Raw genomic sequence first — 15,630 nt, 5'->3', positions numbered from 1 at the left:
GGGACAATGAAACCAGCCTTCTCAGCCTTACAGGGGGCATCTGAATGAACAATGATGACTCATAGCCTTTCAAAAGGCAAAGGCACATTCCCAGAGAGGCCAATTGTAGGGGCTCTCCGCCCAGATGGGCATGCTGTACTGGGGAAGAACATTCTGTGCTCCCCGGCTGGCAATGAGTGCCCAGACCATCAGCTTCCCCTGACTGCACACCGATGGCCCAATGCTCTCTCACTGAGCCCCTGGAGCTTCTGCCTCGAGCAGATGCCTGGGCTTGGTGTTCCCACAGAGCAAGCTTGCCTACGGCGGCGGCTCATTCATCTTTCTGTCCTTGTTTTGGAGGCCATGCGACTGCTTGAGCCTGTCTGTGCTGGGAGCTTTCTCACCAGATCAGGCAAGATGCTGCCAGGGTAGTTAGGGCCCGGAGCCTGAATGCCTCTTTTGCTTGTAATGAAATAAAATCTACCCTTTTAAAAAGCATTCAGGCTGCCACAATCCTAGGTAAATGGGTTGTGGTTGCTGGACTGTTAGGCAGCAATGGCTTCAGCCTTCCTGTAAAGGGCTTATAGCTCAGGAATTGCTGGCAGCCCTCTACAGGAAAGCCTGGGCCTGGCTCTTGATGCTGGTGGATTCCCCATCACCAACCCCAACACATACACCTTCCTTCCCAGGCAGCAGCTCAGAAGTAAGGAATGGCCAGACCCTTCTCAATGGCAGTCAGAGGAGAAGCTCTGGATCAAAGTCCTCAGATTTTTTCTAGAATAATTCACCTTCCAGTCAGTGCCCCAGGACAAGGCCTTCCCATCCTCTCCAGAGCTCCTCAGGTTACAGGTCCAAGCCCTCTGATGTTGAAAGGAACCCAGTTGCTAATCATGCTCCCAGGCACCTTGCCTTCCGTCTGTAAGGCTAGTCACCATCATCATACACTCCTCTAACAAGGAAGCCCATGAGGCTGGGATTCTGCCATGCTTGGGCTATGTTTATTTCTCCATTGTGATAATTGCCAAGAGGTCTTGATCTGAATGTGATTTGGGACCCAAGAGGTCTTAGATCAATCAAAGGTGAGCTTGTTATGAACTGGCTGGCTGGGGTGAATATTTCTGTCTCCAAGGACTCCATGGAGGACCCTACAAGAGAGGAGGAAGCACTTGTTGGTGAGGCCACGATGAATCCCAGCTACTCAAGCCATTCTTGCCCTTGGGATCAGATAAGGTGGTATTTGTAAGCATTCCTGACCCGAGCTGTCATTGAAGCCAAGTGCTAAGGACTTCATGTTTAACTTCACTTGACAATGCCCTTCTCTGGGAGCTACTCACTCCTTGTGTAATGTGTCAGGAACCACATGTAGACAAACTAATCAGTAAACAAAAATGATCACGTTTTTCTTGAAATTTGCAGAGCCGAAAAACATCTGATGATGGTAATTAAGATCAGTGCATCATCTGGCCACAAACCCTGAACCATCCACAAGTAGCCCAAAGTCTATATTTACTGTTGCTAATTTACCATCCCAGCTAGATGGACTTTGGACGATCATCCTCCAATGTCTTGGTCAGCCAGATCTTGGTATAAAGTTGCTTTCCTTGTGTCAACACCTTGTTGTTTGACTTCATGGACCAGTTGTGCAGTGAGCAGACAGTCACGCATGGTAACATTGAGTCAGATTTCTTTACACACCTGGCCCCAAGACATGTTCAGACCCATCATGGAGTTCTTTGCATTTCTGGGGTAAGGCAGAGGTTGTTTCTGTGCATAAGTAGACTCTCTGCTACCCTCAGAAGGAAGGTCCTCAGACAAATAAGTGAAAGGTTCATGCATTCAGCAATAATTTCTTTGCTATCTAGGCACTATGTCAGACTCAGGTTCCCCCACAGGTCCTTAAAAACCTTCAGATATGAAAACAAAGTGCAAAATAATACAGGTTCCATGTTAGCAGTTAAGTATTGGGCTCAGTGGGGATACAATGGAGGGCAGGGTCATTTCCTCCATGGGGAGAAGGTTGAAATGAGGGGGGAAGTCTCCCAGCACCTGCAGTTGCTTGGAGTGAAAGATAAAATATGGACTCTTACCTAGACTCTTAGCTCCACTTGCCAGGTTTTGGACCTGAAGCCATAGGCTGTCTACCTGCCACCCTCGTGGGGACAAGCATCTGCAGATGGGTTAAGTTCTGCAAGCTCCCAGGAGATGGATGGACAATAGCTTATCAGTTTTCTGGGATTGCACAGTGGGAGGTCTGTGTGTGCATATGAGACAATAGCCCCTGGAGAGAGGCTGCTTAGGAACCCCAAAGAGAGGTTTCTTCAATAAGAGCTATGTTTTTCTAAGAAACACTTCAAGCCAGGCAGAAGATAAAGGAAATAAAAGGGAAAAAAAAAAGACTTGTCCATAACCAGAGACCTGAACCTTGCCAGGAACCCAGCAAGGCTGGTCCAGTGAGTCTACTGACGTGTGACTTCATGTGAAATGACAAAGGAAACACACTTCCACTGCACATGTCTGCGCCTGCTCCACCATATGGGCACGGCAAGTTGGATTCTCCCAACACCCAAGTCCATTATTTGGGTTATTAAAGCTCTTAATGACTGCATTTATCTATGGGATTTATCCAGTAGAGTTACTGTCATAGTTACCTGATACATCATGTACATTAACACGGAAATAATGTCTACCCATAGATGATAATTCACAGCTAAGGAGCAGAGACAGCTTCCTCTTTAGCCTGCAGATCTTGCTGCTCATTGCACATACAGAGAAACTCAATCCTAACATGAGTTATTGCAACTGCTGGGTCATGGAAAGTTCATGGAGCATGCTTTCCTTTTTGATATTTGTTATTTAATTTATTTTTTTATCTTTTTCCCTCATCTCTCTGCTTTACAAAGGCTTTGGGAAGCTACACATCTGCTTATTAGAACCTCTGAAAGTGCTTGGAATTTACAAGCTTTGCATTTAGGAGAGACTCCACGCCCTTTAGAATTGCCTTTAAACCAATCTCCACTGGTGGCTGAGGTGCATTATTGTGCAGCTCAAATGACACCCCCGCACAGTTCACCTTCCATCTGGCTCTTCCCTGGAGTGGGTGAGCCCAGGAGCTTGGCAAAGCCAGGTCAGGACATCTAGCACTCTCTGACCTCAGTTGCTCTGGCCTTCACTAAACAGCAGCAGTAAAGAGGCTGCTGTTTGTCCACAGAGCTGCTATGCCTCTGTACAGCTGCTACCCGCAAGGCTGTGATATGTAGATCACAACTTATGAATCACAAGCTGCTGCACTTCAGTGGCAGCCAGGTAGAGCTAGAAGCAAAATCCACTTTTCTTTTGCTTATTGAAAACCATGAGCCAAGCTATGTACTACCATTAAAAAATAATTCCCAAGTTTAAAAGCAGTAAACTATCCATTGCCATAGGTTAGTTTGAAGACATGCTTCTTGCCCTTGAGAAAGGGACATGACCCAATAAAGAATCCTGGAGGGAGATGGGGAGGCAGAAGCTGGGAAGCATTGAGCTTGCTTGTTGTCACTATAGGCTATAACTTTTCTAGCAAACTGCTGAGCCATTTTGGATCCCCTCCAGCCTGGATCAATGATTGCTTTGGACTTCTGGGCTGTAGGGCTCACCAAGCATAGCTCAGTTCCTTGGTGGGTTAGGCCTTCTCAGTCACTACATCAGTGGCTCTGAAGCCCAAGGCTTGTCCCAGATATGCAATAGCTCCTGTAACAGATGAACAGTTTTCAGCTGCACCACTGTGTGGAATCACAAATACCTAGGAGAATGTCACAAGTTCACATGCATTCAATAAGAATTTACTTTGTATGCCAGACCCTGAGCTAGGCACCAAGAATCCAGCAGTGAACACGACATATTTGCTGTCACCATGAGGCTCATACTGTAGTGGGAGGAGACAGAAAATAAGCAAATAAACACATGAATATATTGTATAGCCTCTAGGCCAGGTCCATGAAAAGCAAAAAGTGAGATGGGAGGCGGCAGCTACTTTGGGCTGGGTGGTTGAGGAGGCTACTGAGCAGCTGGCCTTTGAGCAGATGTCTGACTAGAGGGGAGTGAGACTTGGCTGCCTAGGGAAGAGCATTTCAGAGGAGGCAGCAGGTGCTAATCTAGCAAAGAGCACCAGACACTCTCCAAAACAGGTACTTTTAATGAAGCACTCCCAATATATAAAGCACTTTGCATACCACATATGCTCCTTACAACCATGTGTCAACAGTCCTGTGACTTAAATATAGCCATTTTATCAGGTGGAGAGGTCACTGAGTTTGCCTTAGGTCATAGAGTTGGAAACATCTCAAGAAACACATTTTGAACATTCATTGCAGCATTATTTACAATAGTCAAGAAATGAAAATTATCTAAAGCCCAAAGATGGATAAATGAATAAAGAAATTGTGACACAGATATACAATGGAATATAATTCAGACTTTAAAAAGGAGTTACTCTCATTTTCCACAACAGAATGAACTTGGAAGATTTCATACTAAGTGCAATAAGTCAGAAATAGACAAATACTGCATAATATCAAAATCTTAAAAAAAAAATTAAAAAGTCCAATACGTAGAAACAGAGAAAAGAATCATAGTTACCACAGGTGGAGAGGGGGATAAAAATGGATGTGCTTGCCAAAGGGTAAAACTTTTGGTTACATAGAATAGATAAGTCTAGAAAGCTAATTAATGCTCAGCTGATAATAGTGTGTTATATATTAAAAATATGCTGGGAGTAGGTTTTAGGTGCTTTTAATACATACACAGAACTGGAGAAAGTAGGAAAATTGATGGCTATATTAATTTGATTACCTGTATATGTGTATATATATAAAAGCATCCTGTTTTATACCTCAAATACATACAATAAAAATAAATGTATTTGTATTAAAAATATCCAAGATAGACATGGATGTCATTAGAGGAATGAATTCTGAGATACTCCTTTGTGTTCAGATCATGGCTCTGCCACTTTCTAGCTGTATGATCTTAAGTAAATTGATATCTCTGAACCTTTATTTCATCCTTTGTAAAACTGAGAAATAACAGCACCTACCCCAGGGTTACTGTGAGTAACAATAAATAAGTGTGTATATACAAACATGCACACGTGCGCGCGCGCGCGCGCACACACACACACACACACACACACCCCACTTGGAACACACCCTAAAAAATTAAGCAACATTTAAGTGTTTTCTATTATTGTAAAGGAAGGGCTAGGTAAATGCTAATGTTTACTTAAAAAAATTAAAAAGAAAAGGGAAAAGCAACAGAAAAAATGGAAGGAAGGAAAAATGGAAAAGAGAAACAAGAAGAAGAAGAAGAAAAAAAGACACACTCTAGGATATTCCATTTAAAACTACCTAGTTCAGAGTTAGAAAGAAAGACAAAAAGCAAGCCTTGGCCACTAAAAAGATGCAGTCCCTCAATTATTCAAGAAACAGCTTTTCTTTAGGAAAAGGAACCCCAAAATGCTTCCTGGAAAACCATTTCTTAGGCTGGAGATGTGCAGGCGGGGGTCTTGGCTGGGTGTGGGTTGAAGAGCAGCTCCTCCAGCTCTCCAGGCAGAGGAGGAGGAACGCTAAGTGTATGCTGCATTGTCGTTAATTAATTTCTCAAGGGCTGCAGTAATCAGGAGGCTCATTAATGTGTTTTTGCCTTTCATTAGAGAATGAGTAGTAAATGTAAATGCAGTGCACTTGGAAATCTTAAAAATCGCTTATGCTGTAGTGGGAGGGAGAAGCCATGGTATGTCTCTAAGGAAAAGAAAAAAACCCACAAGGGCTTCTTTAATCACATGAAAGAGGAGCAACTCTAACTCAACAACGGCAGAGGCTCCCTGTGGTTTTTCAAAATATTATCATTTGGAGCCGGTTGTTCCTCTCTTCTTGTACAATGTTTAAAGATGCCATGCGCTCTCCATATTTATATTTCTCCCAGCAGAGAATGTAAATCCTGAAGGGCAGATTCCAGGGCCGGGGCTTTCAAGGGCCCTTCCAAAGGGGGCTGCTCTGAGGTCAGTGGAGCATATGGACTAGGTAGAAGGAAAGGCTCTCCCTACCAGAGGCCTGGCTGCCAGGCCAGGCTGCAGGCAGGGGATGAGCAGCTTCTTAGACACCTTGTGAAGACAGGCCTAGGGGTTATACAAGGCCTCCTTCCCTCTACTCCCCACCTTCCCTGCCCTTCTGGCTCTGAGCTAATTCTTCTCTCTGCAGTGTGCCTGTTCCAGTGGACCCTTCATGGACCCTGACAGACCTGCCCCTGCTACTCCTATTCGGTGAGTACACAAAGCACTTAGAACAAAGCTTCCCCCAAGGTAGTCCTCTAGAGGTGTTGACTGGTTCCACTATTGTTATTGATACCCATTGGCAGACAGTGGACCACAGGATTTGGAGGAATTTTTAATCCCTTTTCAATTTTCCAAACTGGGCTTCCTGACAATAACCACATGATCAGCCACAGCTGGATTGTGGACCCAAACCTCCATCCTTCCTATTTTGCAGCCTCAATTTTGGTCCATGTAGGTCAGTAATACTTACTCCATTCTCCTCCCATCCCCAACGAGGAAGGGAGAGGTCAGGCCTAGTTCTACTGAACCTGTAGAATGGGACTTGCCTCTGATAGGCATGGAGATGAGCCCACAGAAAGCATAGCTTCTTTTGCACCAGGTATTCTACATTATAGCCCTCCCTGGGAAATGAACACTAAGTCACTTAACACACATACTGCCCCATTTACTCCCCACCTCTCCTAGGGGACCTTGGATACAACACCTTCCACGTGACCCCAGCCAGCTTTTGCTTTAAAAGTTCAGTTTCTAAAACAAAACAAAAAAAAAAAAAAAGAAGAAAAGTAAAAAGTTATTGTTAGTAATCAATAACTTCCTGTTTTTTGTGATTTGATAATCAAATATTTAGTCTTGAGACACTTGGTCAGAAGTTTATAGGGTGAAATTTTCAACCTCTACTTTAGTTCCCAAACTGGAAACAGCTTTTGATTTTTGTTGAGATGCTTCCTCTTTTATGAACGGCTCCTATTAATAAGGGTTTGTTTCGACTGCCTGTCCTTAACCTTCCACCGTCATAGTCATGAGCACACAGTCCTATTTGGGTCTACAGCCTGGATCTACTCCTCAAGTGGAATAAGCAACATGTTACAGCAGAGAAAAGACTTAATTCCAGGCTTGGGCACAAATTGGACCACAGATGAAATACAAAGGAGTGGTGTTTGTTGTAATGTCTAATCTTAAGCCTGAATCATGCCTCACTCTTAAAGAGTTTTGTTACATTTTAGTGATTTTTCTGAAGATTAAATGGAAAAATGAGTTAAGTGCTTAAAAATGCTCTTGCCCAGTTGTCCATCACGTTCATATCCATCACTGTAAACAAGAATAGTTCCTTGGAGGAGTTGCATTGTTTACACTTCCAGGGATGAATTGAAATACTTACTATGAGAAATAAGTTTGTTGGTTTTAAAAATGTGGATAATTTTAGCTTTATTTAATGCTTCTATTGTTCTTTAACTTTTTGTGTTTATTTCTTGGTCCCCTACTTAGACTACAAAGAATTTGAAGGCAAGGATCCTGTTGGATTTCTATTTTTATATCCTCTAGAATCTAGCACCATTTCTTGTACATGATAGGTACTCAATAAATGTAATATCTAGGTTGACTAAATGCTAGATGGATTTGAGTATTAAAATGTTGATCTCTACAGTACACAGCAAGTGATTATCTATTCCCCAGGCCTTTGCTTTACCACTACTTACTATCTCAGGAAGACGATCCGGACAGTGTTTCAGGAGGTGGGTGATGAGCACAAAGGACTAAAGACAATGCTGCCTGACCAGTTCACACACCTGGCTTATCATTGCACTGTACAACAGACCATCAAACAGTGACCTTCCCTCACTTCCAGTCTTGAGGTCTGGGATGCAGCTCTGGTTCCCCAGGCTATTTGCTGTGCCAAAGTGCAGATGAGGCTCTGAAGGTTAGCAGAAGCACTGGAGAGGCTTTTCCTTAGGCATCCCCTACAAGAAGTTGGGGTAGATTAGGTTGGCTCCAGCTTCCCTTCAAAATTATATGCCATTGAGTCTTGGGGAGAGAAATGAATCAGCAGCCCTAGGGCCATTCCAGCGGCCCAGACAGCTGCCAGTTGGACCGTGTGTTTCAAACAACCAATTAGCATGAGCACCACAGGTTGATTTGAACAAATCCAGGCACCTCTCCGCAAGTACGAGTTGGGCACACACATCTGTATGGAAGACGAGGCCATTCCACTCCCAGGAATCAGCTTCATTTCCTTCAAATCTTGGCTTCCTTTTACTTGCCAGATGAACAATGATGTGAAGTTATGGAAATCATCTGCTAAGGGAAATGAATCCAAGCCTCGTAAAAGATTTTTTGCTGCATTTTCAAAGCACATCAGTCATTCAGCCTTATGAGCAACATAGAGTATTGCTACCAGACAGTATTTATTTCAATTAGCAACTGTATTAGATATAGCAGGTAGTAAGGAATAAAATGCTGAAGCCAGCCCAATAATTCACTCCATTTATTTCTCTTTCTTGCTCTGGTTGAGGTAATGATAAACTGAGTGGATTCATTTGCGGCCATAGGAGCTTCTCCTGCCAGGAGGACCGAGTCACAATTCTCCTTTCACTATCTTGTGAAGAGATGCCACAATGTCACCACATGGACCACATGGACTTGAGATGGATATAAGATGCCAATAGTGTTTGAGCCACCCTTTGTCCTACACTCCGTGGCACACATTGGCTCTTTTGGAAAATGGAAAACTACAAGGTTGTGTGTTAGTAATCAACAACTTCCTGATTTTTGTTTTGTTTTGTTTGGCTTCTTGCTGCAATGAAATAAGGGAATTCTGAGGATCTAGAATATTTTTATTCAATATCTTCTCAGACCATCTTTTGATTTTATGTAGGTGTGTTTCTGCAAAGGAAAAGAAAGGTGGTAAGAAAGCAAAAATAAGGGCCCTCTTTTTCTAGAAAGACTATGACCAAATTGGGCTAATGTGGCAGAAGAGACTGACGTAGCTGTCAGTCCTTTTGCACACTTAGCACATGTGAAGTTTCTGTGTTGATTAGTGCCTCTGTTATCTGAAAAGTCTATCACAAAAGCAAAAACTGACAGCATGTCAAGGAGTAATTGACAAAACTGTGATCAGAGTGGGAGGTTTAGCATGTCTTTCTTAGTAACTGACAGATCAAATCACCAAAAAATCCAGTGAAGTTATAAAGACATTAAACAATATGATTAGCAAGTTTGATAGAAAAGACTTATATAGAGCAATGCACTCAAACATCAGAGAATGCACATTCTTTTCAAAATCACACAGTACATGTATGAAAACTGACTAGGGCCTAGAGCAAATCTCAAATTTCAAATTAAGTTTCAAGGAATCAACATCCTAAGTAAGAGGGCATATCACAATTGAGTTAGAAACCACTTAAAATTATCAAATAAAATCCCCATACATTTAGAAATTTAAAAACACATTATTTAAAAATCCATAAACAGAAAGTAGATTGCTGATTGCCAGGGGCTTAGAGGGGAAGAGAATGAGGAGTAACCACCAGATCCGGTACAGGGTTTGCTTCTGTGGTGATGGCAACATGTGGACACCGGATAGAGGTGGTGGTGGCACAACATTGTGAATGCACCAAATGCCACTGAATTGTGCACTTTAATATGGCTAGCTTCATGCTATATGAATTTCTCCCCAATTAAAAAAAATGTTCATCTCCTTGTGCTTATATCCTAATGTGTGGATGCATGTATAGTTTGTGAAACTTGATCAAGCTATATGAACTTATGACGTGCACTTTTCTGTATTATATGTATTTATCTTTTCTATATTATGTTTCAAAAGAGTTTTAAAAATTTAAAAGACATATTACTTAATAACTAATGGGTCAAAAATCATACTGTAATATATAAAAATCTAATAACTGCTTGACAACTACACTCAAACTTTGTGGTATGCAGCACATTCATTCAGGCCAGAAGATCTACAGGTGGGAAAGCAGTGGAGACAGGATGGTAATGGCTTCCCCAGAGAATACATGAAAGAAAACTTAGAGCCTAAAATGTTTGATTGGAAAAAGAAGAAAGGCCTAAATTAATACAGTAAGCATCAAATATAAGAAGATAAAAACAGAATATTCCCATAAAAAGTAAAACAAGGAAATAACAACTTGAAATTAAACAGACAACAGATATGATAAGGATGACGGATAAAGCCAAAAAATAGACTCTTTGAAGAGATTAGCCTTTGACAAACTGACTAAGGAAATTAAAATATATACAGATTTTTAAATTTGTGTGTGTGTGTGTGTGTGTGTGTGTGTAGGAGGGCACAATAATATTAGGAATGAAAAAGGAGAATACAAAATGATCAAAGAGAGGGGCTGAGGTTGTAGCTCAGTGGTAGAGCACTTGCCTAGCACATGTGAGGCACTGGGTTTGATTCTCAACACCACATTAAAATATAAATAAAAGAAAGTATTGTATCTATATACAACTCAAATTAAAAAAAAAATTAAAAATCAAAGCGATAATAGAAATTGTCAATAAATTTGAAAATGTGCATTAAAACAAATTCCTTTGAAAAATATAATTTACCAAAAAGAAGAATAAATAAATAAATAGCTTGGGTAATCAATCAGCAGCAAAAATCCACCCACACATACAAAACCCCCAAACAAACAAAAAAATTTAGGCCTAGAGTTTTATTTGAGTTTTACAAGACATTCTATTACAGCCTCAGATTATAACTGGTATGTTAAATAAATCGAATTTATGAGATATAATCAAGAAAGTTACTACAGTTTTGTCTTCTACTATCCCTTTAAATCATCCTCTGGCATTGGATGAAAGCCAAGGCAAGTTCCTTGGTTTTTATGGTTATTATACCTATATTTACTTTTAGCAGCAAACCCAGACTCAAATGAATGTCCAGTCTGATATAATAGCCAGGCATCCAATTTAACAGTTAAGGTGTGTTGCACCATCCTTTCTCAATACCACCTGTGGCTGGCTGATCACTTGTTAGAGGAGAAAGGAAATGGAGTCAGTCTTCTCTTATTCTCTCTCACCTTCTGACTCACCCTTCCCCTGTACTAGCCAGGGTGTAGTGAGAATACAGAAAACACACTTGTTATCTGAGAAGGAATTTAATGTAAAGAATTATTAAATAAATGTAAAGCTATTAACCAGATAGCTGAAGAGACAAGAAGAGAACTCTTAAGATATCCTAAGCAATAATTTCAGGAAGCACCTACCATCTCCCAAGCTGAGGGAATGCAAGGAAGAGGTCAGAATTCTTAAAGCTTAGACAAAGGATCTTGCAGAGCTAAAACTCTGACCCCTGAGGAGGGCATGATGCGTGGCCGGTGCTGGGGTCTCTGAGCTCAAAGGAGCAATCCTGGGAGGCTGGGACGTAGAGTCTGAAGAAGAGGTTGTGGCCAGCATGTAGGACCATCTCAGGATAAAGGGGTAGATGTGATGAGTCTACTAAAGTTTTGTAGAAACTCCAAACTGGATCAGCAACTGCTAAGGAAGAAATTGCCATGGAGGTAGGTGGTGAAGATGCTGTACTGGGAGCTCATAGAAACCAAGAGCAGACAGAAGGCCCTCAGGCATCAGACCAGTAGGACCACGTCCCCTCTGGCTTCTCTGGCCTTCCCACCTCCCTCTAGCATGCCAACTGGCAGAGCCTAACAGGGAACAGCAGGCAAAGTGTGATTTTCAGGGTTCTGGCTTTAGCCTCACAGAGCAGAGCATTAAAGGACGAACTTGGTGCTGAAAGACAATCACTTACTGACACTCCCCCTATTCCCTCACTGCTTTTGTGATCCTCTCCAGGTTTGGGAGATGGGGCAGGAAGGAAACAGAAAGTCCTTACCTAACTGATACTGGTTTCAAAGTGTTCTGCTCAAGCTGGATCAGTCAGGTATTTGAAGTCAGTTCTTTCTCTCCTGGACCGTTTTGTGTGGACTTTAGAGTTCCTATTTTCTTACCTCACCACTGCTGATTTCCTTTAATCTGAATGAATGCATTGTATTCTGGAAATTGCCTATTTGCCACCCTTAGTGCCAAGGAAAGCAGTATCTACCTCCAGCCTCCCCATAATGAAACCTGTTCACCTCTCTAACTGACCTATTTGGGTTAATCTGAGAGACCCGATGCCAGCTCTTTTGTGCATATATGGCTGTGTATAAGCCAAGGAAACATACATGTCTTGCCTGGGCAAATTGTGAAATTGCAAGCTGATTCAAGCCCAGTTGCACTTTTATTTCACTAGATTACCAAGATAGCAGGCCAGTTCTTCTCTTGCCTTCTCTGTTCTAAATGGGAGCCAAATACAAGTTCACTGGACCTGTCTCTCTGCAGAGGACACCTATGGAATTCTCGGACAGGAACTACAGAATTCCTTCTCAACTGGCTCAATTCATACAAGGAGTGTTCTCCAAAGATATCCTCCTAAGAAGTCTCCATTAAACTCCACTCTCTCCAGCCATTTACATGCTTGACATGGGGAGAAACTTGATTTCCTGGACATTTTCTTTGAAAAGACTCTTTTGGTCTAGCATTTCACTTTGGAAGATTATACCTTTTGAATCTTGATGCTCAATTGAAACTTAATTTATTAACATCATCTTACACCAATCTTAAATTTTTCCCACTCTTCATGAAATTAGTATAATGTTGATCCTAAAATAAAATAGTACTAGAAAGGAAGATTATAGACCAATCTTATTCATAAGCAAAATTTCTAAGCAAACTATTATCAACTAAATCCAGCATGGTATGAAAAAAATTTAACTATCATACTAAGTTGGATTTGTCCCAGGAATGCAAAGTTGGGTTACCATTATAAGATTTATTAATGTAATTAATTATATTAACAGATTAGAAAAGGAAGACCATTTGATCATCTCAATAGATGGAGAAAATGCATTTGAGGGGGAAAAAAAAACCAAATTGGGATAGAAAAATTGAGAATTGTAAATAAGAAGCTAACTTCTTTAACAAGACAAAGGCCAAAGCCAAAAACTTATGGCAGCTTCATTTTTAATTGCAAAATTTACAAGTAAGTATTCCCTTTAAAAATCAGGAACAAGTTGAGGATACCCAGTATCATCATTCTAGTCCACATTATTCTAGTGCTTCTCATTAGAAAAAATTTAAAAATAAAATGAATAAAGATACACAAATTAGAAAGGAAGGAATAAAATAATCATTATTATATGATTGCTTATGGAGAATATTCTGAAGCATAAATAGTTAAATTGTTTTACTTAAAAGTTTAGCAGATTGGCAGGGTATACAAAAACCAATAGCATTTTCATCCAATGATCATAAAATTGTAGTAATATAATTTTTAAAGATATCGTTATAATATAAATAAAATTATAATAAAATAAGAGCAATAAATTTATGGAAAGGCTTTGTCAAAAAAAATTTAAAATACCCAATATATCATGTTTATAGATAGACATAGTTTCATAAATGTGTTGACTCTTCCCAAAAAGAATGTGATTCCAGTCAATACTTAGTTTATCATGATCCTTATTAATCTGATTTCAAAATTTACATGTTAGAGTGAAAGCCCCCATAAAATGGTCAATACTTTAGAGGAATAAGAATAAGGAAAGAGAGAGAGAGAGAGAGAGAGAGAGAGAGATGGGGAGCTTCCCTGAAATTTGAGGTAAATCATAATAAATTTGTGTAAATAAAACAATGTGGTAGGGGATGGGCAAATAGACCAATAGAAAGAATAATGAGCCCCAAAATGGACCCATGAATATGTGAAGAGTGATAACTGGCATTGTAGAGCAGCTGGGGTGTGGGAGGGTAACGGGCATGGCAGGAAATGAATGGTTAAATAAAAAGAGTAGAATAAGAGTTTATACATATTGAGAAAAACCCTGATAATTGGATTCTTTCTTCAAAAGATAATTTTAAGTGTTAATAAGATGCAGTATATTGGGGTCTCCTAAACACTGGCAATGGGTGATAAAATTACTTTGGAAAAAACTTCCCACAATCCAGTATTGAGACTGCACATCTCTGATTCCTAGAATTATGTCCTATGAAGAATCTTGCATATAAACACCAGGTGTCAAGTTTGAGGCAGGCTTGTTTGTATTAACAACAAACTGAATACAACCCAACTGTACACCAACAAGGGAATGGACAAATCAATTATGATATACTAAAATATCAGCTGGAGCAATGGACATGAATCAAGTATATAATTGAGTCTTAGATATATAATGTTGAAAGGAAAAACCATTATGTGAAATATGAAATTTTAATAAACTTGGAAAAGAAGTGATATTTTGTTTAGTGATTCATATAAATGTGGTAAAACTATCAACAACCCCTGCAATGACAAAACAGGTTACCTGTTAAGGTAACAGTTATCTACCAGGGAGGGATTTTGGAATTGTGACTGGTGAGAATCTCATAGGTTGCCAGGTAAAAGTCAGGAGGCCCAGATCATTTTGAATTTAAACAATGAATAAGTGTTTTTAGTGTAAGTATGTCCTAGATAGTGCATAAAACAAACTTATGCTAAACATTAGTCATTGTCTATCTGAAATTCAAAGTTAGTTGAACCCCTTTTTCACTGTTGTTTGTTTTGGGCTAAGTCTGGCAACCCTACTCAGAGACCATCAATGATATTTATGATGTTCTATTACTTAAATAGGGTGGTAGGCTCATGGAAGATTAAGTCTTATTGTTTATAATTCAATTTAGTGGATCCAAAGCTTTGGTTAAAAAAAAAAAAAGCATCAGTTTGTTGGCTGTGCTGGCCTCCCTGGCCACCTGGGGACAGGTTACATTGTTTGTAGTTGGGTTTTCTTCTTATCTCTCTCCACAATCCTGTAGTGATTACCTCACTCCATTCATAAGGAAATAGCCCTTGCCTGAATCTGCTAGATTGGATTTCCCACCATCTACCTTTCACAGTGTCCGGAAGTGTGGAGTATTATGCCACTGAGGATCCACATTAAGCTCAAGTTTCAAACTATAAAAGAATTTTCAAGCATTGAAGGTCCCTCCATCACTCCAGCTCACATGCCTAAGAGAAAACAGAGAGAACACAAAGTACATCCAGATTAAAAAGGTGATTAGTGCAAAATCACTTGCCCAGTCCCATGGGAAGGAGCTCACTAAAGGGAGAAAATCCTTCCATAAAATTTACTTGGTGAAGATGCAATATCTCAAGACACTACTTGAGGCAAGTACATAAGCAAAGACTGCAAAGAATCTAAGGACCCAGAAACAAGAAGCAGGACATTTCAGCATAACAGAAGCAGCTGGGGGCTGGAAGCGCCACATAGTACATTCAGAAGAGATTCCAACCAGATCTGTCACTAAGCGAGTCCTAGCAGAGGGACAGATGTGCTTTGCTCGTTGCTGTTATTTCCAGGGCTTACCCCAGTGACTGCCATAGAGTTGTTCTCAAGAAATGTTTGTGGGTGGAATGTATAATGAATGAAAGAAGTAGCAAAGGGAGTATTAAAGGTTATTATCAGATCCTACGAAAAGTGGAATTAAAAAGTCTTATTGGAATCTGCCTATGATCTTGTAGATTTCATTGT

Source organism: Marmota marmota, unplaced genomic scaffold, assembly GCF_001458135.2.
Source record: "Marmota marmota marmota unplaced genomic scaffold, marMar, whole genome shotgun sequence".
In the NCBI taxonomy this organism is placed as follows: Eukaryota; Metazoa; Chordata; class Mammalia; order Rodentia; family Sciuridae; genus Marmota; species Marmota marmota.
Note: the sequence above shows the minus strand (reverse complement) of the source record.